Here is an 18,281-nt window from a genome sequence, read left to right as displayed (position 1 = left end):
CCTGCAGCACACAGCCCACTTAGTAGTGCATTTACCCTCTCAGACCCCTGTGGACCTGGAAGATGAACTTCTAAAACGTTCATCTCAAACCAAATGCAGTCCACCCCATCACGTTTCCTTTCCCTTGTTGTGCCCAGCACTCCTGAGTGGTGTCGGCACAAATGGTGAATTTGTCTGGCTTTCCAGTCATTGCACAAACTCCTGTATTAAGGCCAGAAAAGCAACATTTGGCTGTCCCAGAAATACTTGCAGATGTATTTAGGAGTTCAGCTTTTTCAGCCCAAGGGGAAGACGGATGACATTGACAGACCGAAACCCAAAATCTAGCTTTTTGGTCTAGCAGCAACAGCAGGTCTTTGAGGACTCAGAAAAAATCCTGTTTTTTTTTTTTTTTCAGAAAAAACCCCTGATTTTCTATGCCTGTATCTCAACAAAAGACTAACTTCTTGCATGTAGGTAGGGTTCATCATGCAGCCCTTGTTTGTACTGCTAATTCAAAATATCTGCAGTACAGTTTTTGACCTGCTCTGACAGGCTAACATATCCTCTTCTGTAAAACCAGAAGTGAAGCTGGCCATTAACAGATCCAGATATATCCTCTAAGCTATTGTACAACAGTCCTATTACTGTATCAGCATTCTCAATTTAAGATGGCAATTCCAGTAAAAGTCAGGAATAAATACAGTTCTCTAGCCCATTCATTCCTATAACTGAACTGTATCACTAACACCATAACAGGAAAACAACCCCTACTATTGCAGTATAATTCCTCAAAACTCAGTTTTACCTTACATCCCTTCTAGCACCAGACCTTTTTCTGCTTTTGTGGTCCTGACAGAATCTAGGGTATGATTTTCCAGCCTTAAGATTCCTAGGAATCCTTACCTAAACCCCAGAGAAGTGATACTTCATAATTTGCAACCTCCTCTAGTCCATTCAGTCCACTGTGAACACAAGCCTTTATTTTTGCATGGCATGACCTGTGAAAAACAGGCCTCCAGCTCTTGGATGCACGATCTTATGACCTAACTGTGGGTGATATGATTCTATTAGCACCAGGCTATCTACTCCTTCAGCAGCCCTCAAAAATAAAAATCTTTTCCAACCATATCTCAGTCTTAATCATCACTTTAGGTTTACCCAAAGAGAAAGGTGACCTCTATCATATGGAAATTAATTAAAGACCATTTGAACACTTTAGTGATCAGGAATATACTGTATGCTTCTCTCCTATACCATATGTTAACTCCAGATTTTGGGCTAGTGTTAGCCGAAAGGAGGTTACCATGAACAGCCTAGGAAGGGAGTTCTTTCTGATTCACCCATTGTGAAAATGTTCTGGACTGACTGGGGCTTGTGTCTTTGTGGTAGGGCTAGGTTTCTCCAAAGCCTGAAGAGTGAGGATTATCTACAGAACCTGTAGGTCCCACAGAAAACTGATGAATCTGGATGAATTCAGATGAGGATTAGCCTGAAGTTAGCTTGAGTCGATGGGATAGTGTTTACCTGGCCATGCTGGATGTCTGGCTAAGTTTACAGTCAGATTGATGGATTTTAAGATTTAAAGGCATGGACTGCACAACATTTATTGTGCTGAAGGGAAGTCTGTGAACAACTTCACCAGTGTCATTTCCCCAGTTGCTTAAGACAATATGTATTTTGGTGTATTTTGGTGTTTTGAGATGGATCAGCTGATACTTATTGCTAGGGATCTGGTTGTGGCTTCGGAATGCAAGTGTAACAGAAAGAAATGTATTCCTGTATGCTGCAAATTTTGCAGGAATGATGCCACTGGTGAAAGTGTGGCAGTTTGGGAAAGAAGTGAGAACATGTGGAAGAGGAGTGTCTAGGTAGAGCATTCCTGGGAGAGATGAGAAACTGAGGTTCCTAAACGCATGGAAATTTGGAAATTGAACATGGTTACCCATGTTTTGGTAATTACCACAAACAGCAGATCACTGTAAAAGAGCAGGATTGTTCCTGCAGGCAGCTATTTTGGCCTTTTCAGGATCTCAGTTTTAAATCAAAGTAGATTAGGCACCCAGCTCCTGCTGCAGTCTTATATATCACTGGGAATCCCTCCTAGGTATGGGGGGTATTGTTGCTGAAGAGTATTGTAGCTGCCAGTTACGTTCTATTTTGTAATAGAAATATGTAATTTTAATGGTTTTAAAATATATATCTGAAGCTATAAATGAGAAAGTGATCTAGTGTTTCATTTGGAACCTAGTTACAGTTTTATGGGAGGAAACCCCAAAAGCTATCAGTCACAAATAATTGGTTTTACTCAGAGATTTTGTGTTTTTGCTGTCGAGGTAGGACAGAATAGTCAGCTTTCCAGTTTACCAAATGTTGCCACTCAGTGGTATCAGCGTAACTGTAATATCATGCTTTTTATTTATTTATGAACACCATATGCCTGTCATGTTGGAAACCAATGGATGTTGTGTGTTCATTCATTAGGTTTCTGGAAGCAACAAAGACCGGCGATTATATTGCACACCAGTCATTCTTGCTAGTGCTTTATTTCAGTAAATAATAGTGGTCTTCAGAACATTCACTGCGCCATCAATTAAATGCAGCTGGAATTTCTATATACATATACTTCATATACATATACTTAACGCACACTTTATTTGCTAACACTATTATTAGAATGCCTGGGGCATAAACCACCATGATTTGTTATGCAGTGCAGAAAATAAAAGGAATCCTTTCTCTGTTAACCTAGCAAGACCATCAGTATGGTCAGTGAGACATTTCTGCTGAAGTTCCATAATGCCATAGCTCTGTGAAAGCATTTGGCTAATAACATTAGGCACAGCTTTGTCTGCTAATCTGTGCACTTCCACCAACCACGTCCCATTACAGAGGAGAGCAGAATGTCTAACCTCTGCTCTGCTCAGTGTGTGCTACATGGGTGGTAGTTTGACTTTGTCTAGGGAAGCATAAAGTAGGTAGTACACTCATGTTCCAACAGATCACAGTGAGGGAAACTTGGAAGTCTCATAATCTTCTCACTCTTCTTGCTGATCTACAATCTTTATCTAGGATTAAAGTTCTTGAATTGTGAATTTCTGCTGAAAGTTTCCTAACTGGGGAAGCTTCCACCACCTCTTTCCTGAAAGTGTCCCTATTATAACAGATTTCATCATAGAATTCTTTTTTCCCCTATACCTATTAATAATGCCATATTCCAAAGTCCCTTTTGTCATAGTATCAGAGCTTAAAACCACATGAACTTCAACTATGAAAACGTCCTTATTCCCAATTAAATCACCAAATGTCAACCACCAGCTGTAGTTTCTGATGGGAATATTTTTCCCTTAAGGGGCAGTGGAAGAGGTGGCACAGAATTTCAGTGATCCAGCAAACGAAATTCAAAGCTTGAGGAACCGTAGATTTAAGACACATTGCCTATCTGCAGGAAAATAATAAGCATGTCAGGGGAAGCAGGGGTGAATGATGAGTGAAGCCAGAGGTTGAAGGCATTCATAAAAAGTTACAATGCATGTCGTGTTTGTAGGGGAACATAAGGAAAAGGTATGTTAGGGAAAAAACCCCAAGGGAAAGGGTTTATGAATACCAAGTCATGGGTACTACACTGAACAGTGCTGGCCAGTGCTAGAACAGTTCAGAAAATAGAATGAAGCTGGTGCCTGGCGTGAACTGAAGTTGTCCTATGATGCTGTAATGGAGGGAGCACCGATGCCAGAGGCTGAACCTGCAAAATCACAAAGCTCTCACACTCACCATGTGACACACTCAGGGTTAGAAAAATGATTCTTAATGTTGACAAAAAGCAAGGCAGTTGTGTCAGGGAAGCAATAAACTGGGATTTGCAGACTAGCTAAAACTTAGAAATTGGAGTGTGATACACCTGAGTCTCATGCTTACCTGTCCTGAGCACACGCAACTAAGAGACAGACATTTGACAAATCTGCAAAATCCCATTGGTGTTCTGTGTGGTGTGATAGCTGAATGACTGCCTGCTAAGCACACTCCTGTGCATCTTTAAAATGTTGTACACCCACCCCACCATAGTGCCCAATGGGAAAACCAGTGCTTGGACCTGTCTGCTGAGCCATATGCACATAGCCTGGACTGATAAAACACAAAACTCATTACTTACTTGTATTTTGTATGCAAAACAAGAAGTCTGGTACAAAGAATACTGTTGAGAAAAAAATCTCAATCAGTCTAAATTGGTGAAGCACTGCTAAAAGCAAAGAAATTAAACCAAATTTCATCATGTTGCATCTGACCTGCAGTCAAATAAGGGTGAGGGGGAAACAAATATGGGGATGCTGGTGGAAGACAGCCACTAAACCCTCGCCAGTTATTATTGCAAGGTATTAAACTGGCAGTCGACAAGCTGTGTGCCAGACATCAGCCTCATAGAACTCTGCACATCTCTTAGCAGAAGTAGGTTAGTAGAAATGAAATGTGGATACATGGATAGAAATGCAGAGAAGAGCTCATTCAAACGTGCTTCAGCCCCTTAGTCCTTAGTGAGAAACTGATGACATGAATGCAGCTCTGGATTCAGGAATAGCTGTGTCAGTGGCCTCGTGCACTCTCAGCCCTCCAGAGGAGTGACTTGTGCTTTCCTGTCAGAGAGCTGGAAGGTTCTAATTTATGGCCAGAAAATACCACATCCTCATTTGTCAAGTTCAACCCAACCCTTTGGGTTTTTTTTAAGGACTTAGTTTTTCTTGTATTGCTTGTACTGGGGAAACTGAGTTTGCAAGAAAATTTGCTTTCACCTCCCTGCTTAAGCAATTAAAAGTAGAGTCCAAAATGTTCCCTTGACTACTTTTTCATTAAGAGGAAAAGAGAGGTTTCAGTGTTCCTCAGCACTCACCCAGGGATGTCTGCTAATCACAGCACAAGCAAAGAAGAGAGATAACTGCTCCAGAGAACTGTCCTCCTCTTTCCTTTGGAGGTATCTGGGGCACAAAGATATGTAGAGGAAATGCAGATGAATTAGGTTTGTGCTCCATTCTTCTTCTCACAGAATCTTTTGATAGGGATGTGGAGGACTTCTTCATGTTGTGACTTGCACAATCAGACTAAAGCTTGAGACTTTCTTTGCAAGAGCTGAAGAGAGGAGGAAGATGGACTTTAGCCGGAGGTCATCCCATTTATGTGCTGTTGTGTCTTTGGATAGACAGTGTATTGCCAGTCTCATCCATCCTGTGCTCATGAGTTGTGCTGTAGGAGAAAGTAGCTTGTTTACTAGCTCAGCCATGTTTTCTGATCCAAAGATATCATGTTGCTGTCAAGTATTTTTAGTCTGTGCTTCTTACTATCCAGTTTACTTTGCAGTCTTGGTTTCTTCAACTAAAAATAGCTGCAATATAACAATAGCTTTTAGGTGGTTCCACTTGTTGGATTAGATGTGATTTGTTAAAAAAAATAGCAGCCTGTGATGGCTGTTCAGTGCCTTCAATCCAGAAGGACCTTGGAGAGATTTACTACCCTGCGCTGAGTCTCACCACCTGCTGCTGGGGTACGGCCTGCGCTCCTCTGCAACACAGCATTCCTCTTCCTCAGGGACTGTCAGACCACATTATCTTTGCTGCTTCAGAGATATTTTTTTTCCCTTCCTGTTTTCTTTCTTTGGTAGGTAGGAACGAGGTAAGTTAGAATTTGGCCCAAACACTGAAGTGGAATAACCCTCCATGTGCAAAAGATCGTGGAGGCTTTCTTTGCCCCCTGCCAAAAGGTCAGGATCTCTGTAGTATGATCCCTTGGTAAGGTGACACCTGCAGGTATGCAGCACTGCTCCCATCTTCCTGTGACATCCAAGCAGAAGTGACTCAGAAGGGAGGAGCTCTGCCTGCACTGAGTCACCACTACTTTCTGCATTTACCCTACAAATTTGAAAGTCAAATTCTGTCAAAAATTTACCTGTAAGTTTAACCTGTAAGATTCCAGCCCCAAGGGCTACAGCTTCAAAACTATGCAGCAGGTTGTTTTTTTTATTGTTTTGTTTTGCAGAGTAAGTGGGAGTTTGAGTACGTTACCGCTTGAGTAGCGGGACTTTCGTCAGTGTAGCATCTACATTCTTATTGCTGCAACCCAGTAAGGTAATGTGAGGTTTCTAAGCATTCTTACAGCCTTTATTGTCCTCAGTTGGAAAAGGCATGACTTTTGCCTTTAAAAAGAAGTAAAAAAACCCAACCAACCAAACTCAGGCTTTGTCATGAGAATAAAAATAGTACTGTTTGGCTGGTTTGTCATGTTTGTCCCTTAGTCTTAAGTTTCACAGTTCATATAAGGTGTGAGGTTATGAAGTAGGACACAGAAAGCATGTTGTGCTCTAATGCCTCTATTTTCACCTCTAGAAAGGACCTTTGCTGAGAAAATACAGTGAGTGTGTTAACACTGTGTAGAAAAGATACTACACTGTCCTTTGGTAAGCCATGTAGAAGGATCAAATTGGATTTAATTCTACCAAAGAATTATTGTGGCTTTGAAAACTGGACCAGGCAAGATGAAACAATTAAAATTTCATATTAGTTGCATATAAGAATCAGGTATAGTGCTTGGATTTTTTAAGACACAAAAGGTAGACTGTATTTTGAGACTCAAGATAAGCATCTTGCCTACCCAATTAGCATTTGTCAAAGTCTGTTAATTTTCACTGAGGTTTATCAATTCGTTTAAAAATTAGAGTCTGAGCAATAATTTTTCTGAGATTTGCTCAATTTACCAAGATCTGTAATGAAGTATGAGGTGACATAAAGAGATCAGCCCACTTGCTGACTTGATCCTGCACATTGTCTTTTCACTGGGAGCTGCAAGTATGTTGCCATGCACTGTGTCCCTAGGGAATCTGGGGAAAGGTAAGGGTATTGCATCTGCTGCAGGCAAGTGCAGGGGACCTCAGTGGATTGGTGCAAAACTGACTTGCTGTCTGATCTGTACATATTCTACCATTTGAACAGGGATGGACTAGGCAGGATTGCCTCACTTCAGAGCACAACAGTCGTTTAGGGGTGTAAAATGCAAAATCATTAAATCACAATTAGAAGGAACTGCATTCCTGCACAGTGATTTTACTATACTGGCTTGCTGTCTACGCTCATACACAGAATGTCATGCATTCCATATTAAAAGCAGGTACATTAAATGAAATAATGAGACACCAACATCTTCATATTAAAGCACTTTTTTTTAACATCCCTGGGAAAATTCTTGGTCATTTCAGTCTATCAGCTATTTCCTTGGTACTTATTTTTCTTTTTTCATCTTTGAAACTCAATAAGGAAATAAAATACCAACATAAATAAATGAAGAAGAGGGTTTCTCAACACCAATAAGCTAGACAAAAGAAACAGAACACTAGAGAATGTTTATTTATTCATGACATCTTCATGAATGCCATACTTTGGAGGGAATGGGAGAATTTTGTTCATGTTTGACTCTCAAGCGTGTTAACAGGTTTTATTAAAATTGGATGGGTGGGGGGAAGGCAGCTGGCTTGAAAAAAATAGAGACCCTAAATGCAACCAGATGAGAAGTTCATGAGAAATACTAGTGAGTAAGAAGAGTAATTTAAATTTGACATTATATGCAGGGGATGGAAAAATATTTTCATAATCTTATTTAAATGGAGGAAATCTTTGTGAAAGGATGCATAGTTGTGTACTAGAAATACAGCTTGTTCTGGAGGATTTGTTCCATTCTCCTCCCTCTTCTGTAAAGGCATCCTTTGTAAGTTTATTGGTTTTGTCTGTGCTGTCATCCTAATAGGCATCTTCTGAAACACGTGAAAAGACCCTAGAAAATAATAAAGAGTTCCTTCTAATGAGTTCAGTACATACACAAGTGTTTTCAAGATCTCAGAGTATCTCTGTGGTTGAGATCCATACCGCCTGTCTCTCTTTGTGATTGTTTTGAGTTAGTGTGTAGCACAGGGAGTTCTGGCTTGGGGATTCTCTGTACTGCTGTGACCCTGGATGCATCGGGAAAACAGTCCTAAAAGTGAAATTCAGGAATTATGTAACAGTTTTCTCATCTCACTAAGAATTGACAGCATAGTATGAGAAGATAGAAGCAGGGAAAAACAACCCCCTGGACTGGCAAGTGTATAAATAAAATTTCAGATCGGTCCCCAGCACGTGAGGTTTCTCAGAGCCGTGACCTTGCTTGCAATATATTGTGCAACTTCTCTTACCACAGAAGCTTAGGGACTCAGGTGGTGTCCAGCAACCTTAAAGTCTGCATGTAGCAAAACCATGCTGCACCTCAGATCAGATCCAAGGAAACAGTCACTAGAGTCTGTGTGCTGTTTGTATGGTCTGTCTAATGTCATTTCAAGTTATCTGATAGCAGCTCTTAAAATGCTGGCAGTTTCCATGCTGTTAGGCAAATGAGGCTTAAAAGAATTAACATATATATATATATATATATATAATCAGTGAAACAATACAGAGCAATATGTGGGCTTTTCATTAAGTGTTTTTTTTGTAAATATTTTTCTGTCCTCAGGATTCCTTTGCATTTGTTTACATTTACATTATTCTTTTTGCAACAGCATGTGCATTAGAAAACAAATGTCAGATAACCCTGCATTGCAGCTGTCACCCCACTGACAAACAGCCACACTGAGGGCGGGGGTGCCCTCTCAGTGCAACATAAAGGACCTCAGATTTTATGAACCCCTCACCCATGCACAGGGGGACATGAAGACATTCTTTAACATAAGACAAGTCTAGTAGCATTTAATTTTACCAGGAATATTTGCTTTAAGACACTGTATGAGTAAAGAAGATAAATATTATGCCAAAATCCAGCTGTAAATTCTCAGAGCAACCTGGCCTAATGTGCTGGTACTGCTGCTGTGGGTGCTGGTGTGGGTGAGAGGTCATCAGTTTCCTTTGCTCTCTTTGCTGTATCCAGAAGGTGAGTTGTGTCAGGAGGGGTTTGGAGGCTAGAGATCAGATGGAAAGGAGTCATGTCAGCTCCAAGTATTTTGTTGCTGATTTTCTAAATACCTCATTTCAGCTATAGCTCCTTTGCTAGCGTGAATTTCCCGCATTGATAAAAGAGAAGAACAACAACCCTCAAATTTTGCAAGTCAGAGGCTGGCTGAGCATATCCTTTGCTCTGGCATCTCTGTATGGCTTTGCTGCTGTTTTGGTTGTGTGGAGGGTGTGGCTTGAGCTTTACAAACCTAATGCCTCTCTTGCGTAAATAGATTTTTCTTCTCCAAAATATCACATTATAATTATCATAAATAAATAAATGAATAAATCTACGCTGAAGAGTGACCTCAATCTAAAACTTCCCATCTGAGTTGGCACAGGTAACTGTAAAGAGTCACTTAATGGTCAATATTAACAATTTAATCATCTGTATAAGATTGGCAAGGTTAGGTGCACTGGGAGTCACAAAGGCTGATTTCATGAAGAGCTATGATTTATATCAGTGTCTAAAAAAGGTGTCAGCTCCCAATGAACCTTTTCCCTTGAGTGGGGCAATAGAAGTGTGGGTACTTTTTTGCCACTTGCCCCAGTGCTAACACAGATTCTTGCACAGGTGATAAGTGAACAAACTTTTCCGGCAGTCATGGAATGGAAAAGATCACTTCTCTCTACTAAAGAACTGTTTTCATGAAACTTGTACAAACTTGACAATTTCATGAAACTTGTACAAACTTGACAATCTCTGAGGACTGACCTCCTTTGCTGCATTTGTTTGACACTGCCAATGGAGTTGTTAGCTTTTAAGCAAAGGAAAAAAGTAGATGAACTGACTGCATACCTTTGAGGCCACTGATTACAAAAAAACAAGGAATGTAAAACCGGAGAGGGAATACAGACCTGTCCTGGAAATGCCCTCTCATTTAGCAATGGACAAGATAGGTGTTTCAAACTATCTTTGAAATGTTGTTTTATGTACTCAAGGAAAAAAAAAATAAAAGAGAAAGCAAGCTCAGACATCTCTTTGGTGATTTTGAATTCCACCATGTGCAGACAAATTCACAAACTCCTCTGAGAAATCTACAACCTATCAAAGACTCAATCCACAAAGCATGAAATTTCCAAAACTCCAAGGAGGCTGTGGCCAATTTGGTGAGTTCAGAGACTGTGTACATGATCAGGACATGATCTGGACACTTCCAGCATGTACTGCATGTGGAGCCTAACTTTTGTGATTGACATGGCCAGAAGAATATTTTGCAGGTGGGGTCTGGTGAAGTGTGAGCATGTTTTATTTTCTGTTTTTGTTCAATATTGACAGAGGAGTCAGCCAGCACTGCCTGTCAAAAACAGCAATTTGGTTTGTGGTGGTTTTTTTTTCTAACCTGCTTTGAGCTGTTGTTGGTGGTGAAGGGATCACTTTTACATCTGAATGCAGAGTTAGAGCCTATGAAATTCCTCAGTCTAGCAGAGGCTTGCTCTGTACCATGGAGGCAGGAGAGCAATAAGAAGATGGGAAAACAACAGATTTATTTCTCAAGTTCCTAATATTTTTTCCAACTAGTGTAAAATACTTCTGAAAAGAAACCTTTGTCTAAAATACTTGAACGTTACATTTATTGTTTTACTCTGTAAAAACACATTTAATACAAAAAGGGAAACAAGAAAAAAAGCCTGACAACTTTTGCCATTGTTAGGGACATGGGGATGCCATTGCTGATTAGAAGCAAAATTACATCCAGAAAATATTTGTTGCCATAGTGACCATATTTCGTTGATTCCTTGTTCTGCTGTACAGATCTGATTTAATTATTTCAGATATTTATAAATAGCTTTCCATGGGGCCAAAACTAATGGCCTACAAAGTAAAGTTACAAAGACTTTGGATTTGCAGCGCAGTATGGTCAGATGGAGACCCCACTTAAGCAAAGCAGTCAATGTGAGCACGTGGTTTTAAGCACCGCATCTTTTTCCAAAGAACTGCACGTGTGCTTAAAACCATGCATGGGCTGAAATAGTCTGCTGCACCTCACAGCAGATAGTGAACATTTCTATTTTAAACTGTGTGGTTTGTTTTGGTTTAACTTTCGTAAACTTCAGTGGAAATAAGTCCTTAAGTAGTTACACCATTAGTCATACTAGGAGTGGCCATTTGCTTACTCAGTAGTTGCTGTGAGCATTAGAGAAAATATGGGCATATACACCTTTCATGGTTTCATGTTCCTTCCTCTAATCCTCAGCCTCTCTGTATTGTCCTCTGCAGCCCTCTTTTCCTTATTTTTGTTTATTCTAGTGCCAGGGAAATGGTTGAAACACATGCATGTTTCAATTGCCTAAAAGGGAAGTTTTCTGTAAGTGTGCAAGCTGAGCATGCAGTATGTGTAATCTCCAACAGTTCAGGTTCCTTCAAGAGGAAATGCTCTTGAAAGCTTCATCACACTCAGGTGCCAAAAGTCCTGCAGCTATTCTTCATTGTTTGCTTAGAAGATGAATTCCCCATCCTTTGACTCTGTATTCTCACATGTTAATTCTGCCTTTTCATGCAATCACAGTCAGTTTGTGTGAGAAAGAAGAAAAGGTTAAAAATTTGCAATTCCTGCTGCTTTTCATAGGTTTTACCCCTCCTGTAAAGCATGACATATGCAACTGGTTCTTTCCCCATTTGGCACAACAGAGGGCATTAGGATATGGTCCAGAGTGATAGGATTGCAAGGGACAGCTGAATCTGGAGGAACAGAAAGGGAGAATTCCACAAGCAGCTTAAAAATTACACTGACATAAAGTGCCATCTGCAAAGACAAATAGTCAGAAAACTGGTTGACACCTCTGACATCATCTTTATCCATACTACTTCCATGTATTTTCAGAACGTATTTTATATCAGACATTTGACACCTTTCTAACCTTCTGCACTCAGACTTTCCTAAAATATGCAAATTTGCATTGCAAATCTGTTTTTGTCAGAATCCAGGTGGCATCTTTGCAAAAAAAGTCAGGTTTGGGTTTTAGTTTTTAATGCTCCTCAGCCTCCCTGGGGTGCAAGTCGCGCTTCCTCCCGCCAGAAATGATTCGGTGTTTGCAACTTTTTTAGACTTATGAAGAGTCAGACTCCAGGCCCCTCAGACAACATACAAAGAGAGGACAATATCTTCAGAATTCACTCTTTCACCTGCTCTGTGAATCCACAGGAAACAGTCAAGACATCCTGAGACTGTATCTGAAGGCATCCCATGGCAACACCTGATCTGCAAATGCCCCTCTTGAAGCTGTGCTGCTGGACAGGAGCAAGGTCTCTTCCTGTGACGTTTATTTTGGAATATTCATCAGCTAAGGAGGCCTGGTATCTACTTTCCTTACTTACCATGTGTGTTTGTGGGCAGCTTGCCCTCCGTTTTACCCTGCTGAAGTATTCTGGGATGTGCTTCTATAGTCCTCTTCCATGGAGTGGCTTTTCAGGGAGGAACAGCAGTCTTCCCAGAGCTGGGATTAAGGCTAGCAAAGAGGGCCAAAGCTTGCTGTGTCATGGTCCTTGTGTCTCATGGGATCAAGGGCAACAGTGTCTCCCTCAGCAGTAGGTTTCCTGGGATAATTACTTGATAATTGTGAGCTTTTCTGTTCAGCAGTCCTCACTGTAGTTTCCTCTCAGTACAGTTGCATTGAACTTAGTGGGAAATTGTTCAAATAAATAAGAAGTATCTCAGATTTTAACCCAGTAAATTCCTGTCTTAGAGCAGCAATGTCATGACAAAGAGATGATTTGTTCTGGTACTATATTTAGTAGAGGTTTGTAACTTTTACATGTCAAACCCATGCAATTAGTGGGGAAAGGAAAAGCTCTCTTCTATGCATCTCACAACACCTCTGGGCGAGGAAGGGCCATTTTGTGTCAGAAGCTGAAACAGGCAAAATCCAGTAAAGGAGGCAGGGAAAGGCATTCCTGTGCCTTGGCAAAACCAGAAAAGGAGATGGGGGAGAACCCTCAGAGGAGGATCAGACAAGTACAGAAGGATTAGTCTGTGATATACTGTACAAGGTAACCAGAGCTGAGCCTGGCAACAGGCAGCCCCCAAAGCCCGGCTCCAGTGCTCTGCGTGCAAGGGGCTGTTGTCCATCAGCTCCAGCATGACCCTGCACAGGCTGTTATCACAGCTGTTGGAAACTGTTATGTCAGTGTACCCTTTCAGTCTCTTCAGGAATAGAAGAAGCGGTGCTCTTTTGGATTTTTTAATGCCCTGCTTAGTCTGGATCACAAGTTAGTGAGACATGGATAATTTTAACCCTGTACTATAGAGGCCTATTTGTTTGTATTCCTAGGGTGAGCTTTTTGTTTCTGGCAAACACTTCCAAAGCAAGTTTATGCAGAAAGGAACTGGAATAATTTCTCTTTCCTAATACCTTTATCTTTTTCTGCTAAACATTGCCACATTTTTTTTTTATCATCTTCTTCTGTAGGAAGTTTCCTTTTGGACCTGTGTCATTTTTTTCCCAATATTTTTGTAAGACACAGTGTCAGTTTGGGTTTTACTTTCATTAAAAATGCACTACAATTTGTGCTCTCAACTTTCACAAATACACCGTAATGCCAGTTTTACAATTGAGTTCCCTGCTTTTCTAGCCCTGCTGCTGTTTGATTTTCAGAGAGAAATGGAGAAGCTAAATATTTATACAAGGGAAACTGTATTTGCATAATCAATAAATGGAAAAAGCAGAGAAATAATTCCACCTCTGCTCTTTAAGTTTCAATAATGCTGCATGTAAGCTGTTTCAAAGAGAAGTTGTACCCTTGTTCCAGCTGCAGCAGACATCTCTTTAACTGCTTGTACTCCTTTTAGACTCCATTGCATAAAAGAAAAACTCCCATTGTGTCTCAGAAATTCAATATAATATGGAAACTAGATAGGTTGGGTTGGGTTTTTTTTAAATAAATGTCTTCTGCCCAACTTTAGTATGGCAAGGAAATTTGATTATCACTTGTTGACAGGTATGCAGGTCATGTCAAGTGTTTCTGACATGTCTATTTTAAGTTAAGCTACAATTTGTATTTTGATTACGACAGAGTAAAAATACTTGGACAACAGATAGTCTTTGCCTGTGAATGAAAATTGGAACATGCAAGTTGTGGTCAGACAGCCTTCTGTTAGGGAGATGAGGCTTTGATTGGGTCACTGCCCAGAGGTGCTAATTAAAAATAAAGAAAGAAACAAAACTCCACATCACCCTCACTCTCTTTGAAACAAAAACATCAGAGCAACACAGGAGAAGTAACATGAAATTACTTGTGAAAGGCAACTGGAGATTTTTCTGCTCGCCCATTTTGGGAAAGGGATAAAGTATCCATCTTCTGCTTAACTGTCTGTTTTATTCCACAAGCCTGCATTTCTGCAGCATTGCAAGATGTTTTAAGAGTGAAATGCCCTGTGGGTCCTGGCTCCTTTGGCTCTCATCAGTGGGTAAGTCAGCCACAGTCAGCAGCTGGCACCCAGAAGGAAGCTGGTGCGAGGTCAGGAGCTGGAGTCCTAGCTGGCTTGCCAGCGTACTGGAATCAGTCACCCCCTTCATTCCTTTGAGACTTAGCAGCAACAGGATCACTGCACAGCCCTCTGCAAGTGCCCAGCTCTGAAACCGGGTGCTGTGTCTCTGTGTGGGGTCTGTAATGTTAGGAGCAAAATGGAGAGCCCAGTTAGAGGCCATTTATCTATGCCAGTATTAGGAGACACAGGCTCACAACAAGTGGAGTCCCAATTTGGCTAACAAGGCACTAGACTTGAAACTAGTCCTCAATAGAACAAACTTCAAGTGTCACTTTCCAAGCAGTTGTCATGTAAAGTCTGGAAGCAAGGAGTGTGTTGGTCAGTATTTAGTTCTCTCCTTTTGGAAGCAGACTGGTTCTTGGAAGAAAAAAGTTGTCAGAGGATAAGAAGAGGGGGATGCTGAAATTTTGCTGGATTCAGTGTCTGTTTGGTCTTTATCCAGCTCTGAGCTCAAAGGCAACACTTGTGATAATACATTTTCTTCACCATAGAGACAAATGCACCTCCTGAGGGAAAAAACAGTTGCTTTGACATTTCAGGCTGGGAAACCTGTCCTTGACACATGCACAGGCCCTGATACATGGTGTCTTGGCTTCGCATGCTTACGGCTGTCTGGGAGGTTGGCACCGTCCCTGCTCAAAGGCAGTGGCATGCCAGCACTGCAGTGGTGAGGTCCCCAGCAGAGATGTTTGCACTGGGAAGGCAGCAGAGCATGGCAAATGCCATCTCTGTGGTAGGAGAGGATGTTCTCTGCATTAGCCATGGCGTCGTGCACTTGATCACCCGTGGTAACGTATTCTTGTCAGCAAAATCCCCAATGAAACAGGGGAGAAAAGAAACGGAGCTTATGTTATGTTGTGGCTGCCAGCAGTCACAAACTGCACTGTGGCAGGAAGTTGAGTGTAAGAATCAACTGTTTTCAGACTTCTTCTAGGAGCTGCAGTCTTGATTTGCAGAGCTGCCAAAGACCCGCAGTGCTTATGCTTTCAGCTGGATGGGGGAGTCGTTCTGGAAATCTGTCCAAGGGATTTAAAATCAAGCCCCTGGCTAGTAACAGCACTGCATGACTAAATGTTGGTGTCTAAAGGAATAGATAGCACAGAAAAATGACTGGGCACAGAGGTGACCATGCTGGAACATAAATCATTAATATGAGAGATAAGGTGAAGCACAAATAAGGAGAATACTGGTATTCTGCAGTATTACCCCAGTGGTTCTGCAGCCATAGTCATCATTTCATAGCACTGGCTGGCAAAGACTGTGTAAAAACTCACCCCAAACAAATGTACTCTTGGCTTTAGTGATGAGGCTCTGATAGTTTTGCAGAGTTCAATACAGCCAGCTTTACTGCCTGTCTGTGCTTCTTCACCACGATAATTCTCCTTCAGCAGAGTAAGTGCTTACTGACTATCTGATTATAGAGCTGAGGTTATGGGCTCATAAAACCAGAGGACACTAAGAGATGATCTCTACATGTGACAGCAAGATGCACAATCACATCCAAACACAAACTATGCCATTAGTATTACTTACTTCTAAAGCACCATTATCCCTGCATTGTTCTCTCTCATTAACAATTAGTCATGCAGACCCTTGAGAACTTTAATATGATATCCCTACAAGCTCATCAGGCAAATCTCACACGGTTGTGATGTTCCATGCAAGATTTATAAGACGGAACTGGCTGGATGTGAATGTGGGAGTAACGGTCCATAAGCAAATGTGACATAAAAAGAAGTCAGCCAGGAATGCTGCCTACTGAACTCAGAAAGCCTAGCTGTAGTGGGAGGACTGTTATTTCAAAATGGCTTTCATGTTTTGGGGTGGAAGGGAGTCATTTTGTCATAGGAGAAGAAGCAACTGCATAATGTTCATGGTATTTACACACTCATCAATGAAAGTCAGCCTCTGCTTTTGAAATTGTGTAGCTGTATGCATTTTCTATTTGAATGCTGTGTTAGGAGAGCCTGTGCTCCTCCACTCCCTCCCCCTTCTTTCCCTTCTTTTCAGCAAAAAGAGACCTCACCAACAAAGAGAAAATAGATTGAAAGCTCCTGCATCCAGGCTCTTTCAAACAAAGCTTGAGAGAGACTTTGGCACATAATGTATTTAACATTATGTTCACTGCCCTTAGAAAGCAATAATCCAATACATTCTGCTGGCAGTTAGCAAGTGCAGTGATTTTAACACAGATGAGAGAAGAGAGGACAAAGAAAGAATATGCTTAGAGCATCCCTTTCACTCTGAACCTAGGGGCCAGCTGGAGTGTTTACAAAGCTCTAAGGCCAGCCAGCAGGGAGTTGCAATAATCTAATTTTAATTATGTGACAAAAGCATGAAGAATCATTTCAAGGGCTAACAGAGGAAAATGGTTGCAGCCTGCCAATATTCCTTAGATGGTAAAAGAAGACAAGTTAGCTCACAGAATTTAGTTGTTTCTCAAAAGACTAAATGGGATCTATCACAACTCCCAGCCTGCTGTTGTTAGAGAACAAACTGGTTGCCAGAAAAAGGCTTTAGATGTCAAAGAAAGTTCCCAAGAGGCATCCAGGAAAAACAGCAATACCTACGCTCCTCTTATTAAATAAAAGATATACTCTCCCAGCAAGCAAACCAAGTCCCATCATCACGTGACACTGGCTGATATGAAATGCTGTGTATACAAATATATGTATATTATATATATATGTACACTGGGTATAAATTGATAGACCTTTAATCTGAGATCTCCAGGACCACACCAATAAAACAGCTGCTTTTGCTGTCCCAAGCAAAGCACAGAAGGGGAAGGAGAGGGAAAAGGAAGGGGGAAGGGGCAACAGGCAAGGGGGAAAGGGCAAGGCCCAAGTCTTCCTGCTTTGCACATATCCCAGCTTTTTGGCAGAAAAGGAGTGCTGTGTCTTGACAATAACAGAACAGAGAGTTCACAGCAATGAGCCAAATAATTCTGACTCCACTACACAGAGGGTCACAGTGACAGTGTGGGGAAAGCAGTGACATTTCATGCTACCAGAAGATGAATCCATAGGTACTTATTGTAGGATTTTCTTTCTGGATGAAGACTGAATCCAAACACTGAATACAAGATTATCCCTAATTTTATTTTTCAGTAATACTATATGCTCTCTTCGTTCTCTTTAATTTGCTGTTGCATAGGGATTTCATGCCTTGATTTTATTATTGCTTGAGACATCTAGTAGTGAGCAACACTTCAGTCTTTTGCAAAGGAGTTGCTGGAAATGCTGTATTTTCAAGCAATTCACATTCAATAATTTAACAGTCACTGGGGTTTCATGGGAACTTTCACATAATGGCATAGCTTGTTTCAGGGCTTAGTGATACGCTTGAGCTGTTCCCCTTGCCACAGCATCACTTTGATGACAATGCTACATAAGATGCCAAAAAGTGCAGGTAGCCTGGTTTTGCTCCTACACTTCATTATCCCATTAAGTGGAATAGCATACTGCTGAATAAGTGCATGGCTTTCAAGTTCAAGAAATGTGTATAAATGGTAAAAATTTAGTTAAAGTACTTCATCATAATTCAGATCAACTGTCATTTGAAATAGGAAATTGCATATTGCAATAATTTGTATATTTTAGGCAAATGCAGAGTATGTTGTGTGTACTCACTGTTTTAGCATAGTTCTGTTTACATCTGGGTCTACAGTTTTGCAGAGACAGTATGTGGTAGAAAGAGGATTTCTCTCCTGTACAGCAAACAGAAGAGCAAGTGAAAGTGATGTAATATTTATTGTGCATGCCTTCAAAATCAGTGTGGTTCTCTCTATAGAATCAATTAGGTCAATCTGCAGAGT

At 41.0% G+C, this 18,281-nt stretch overlaps 1 protein-coding gene across 5 annotated transcripts in view; it reads left to right on the top strand.

The window, feature by feature from the left end:
* The window catches only part of ATXN1 (ataxin 1), a 367,362-nt gene that overhangs the window by 1,639 nt on the left and 347,442 nt on the right, over positions 1-18,281 (top strand). Inside the window, exon 2 of one of the 5 annotated variants that reach the window (XM_074543203.1) lies at positions 12,122-12,273. The exons of the other annotated variants lie outside the window; for them this stretch is intronic. The gene's annotated coding sequence lies outside the window, so the exon portion shown is untranslated. The remainder of the gene's footprint in view (positions 1-12,121; positions 12,274-18,281) is intronic. 5 annotated transcript variants of the gene reach the window in all.

The sequence above is a fragment of the Zonotrichia albicollis genome, chromosome 1, assembly GCF_047830755.1.
Source record: "Zonotrichia albicollis isolate bZonAlb1 chromosome 1, bZonAlb1.hap1, whole genome shotgun sequence".
NCBI lineage: Eukaryota > Metazoa > Chordata > Aves > Passeriformes > Passerellidae > Zonotrichia > Zonotrichia albicollis.
Note: the sequence above shows the minus strand (reverse complement) of the source record. Positions and strands in the feature narration are given on the sequence as shown.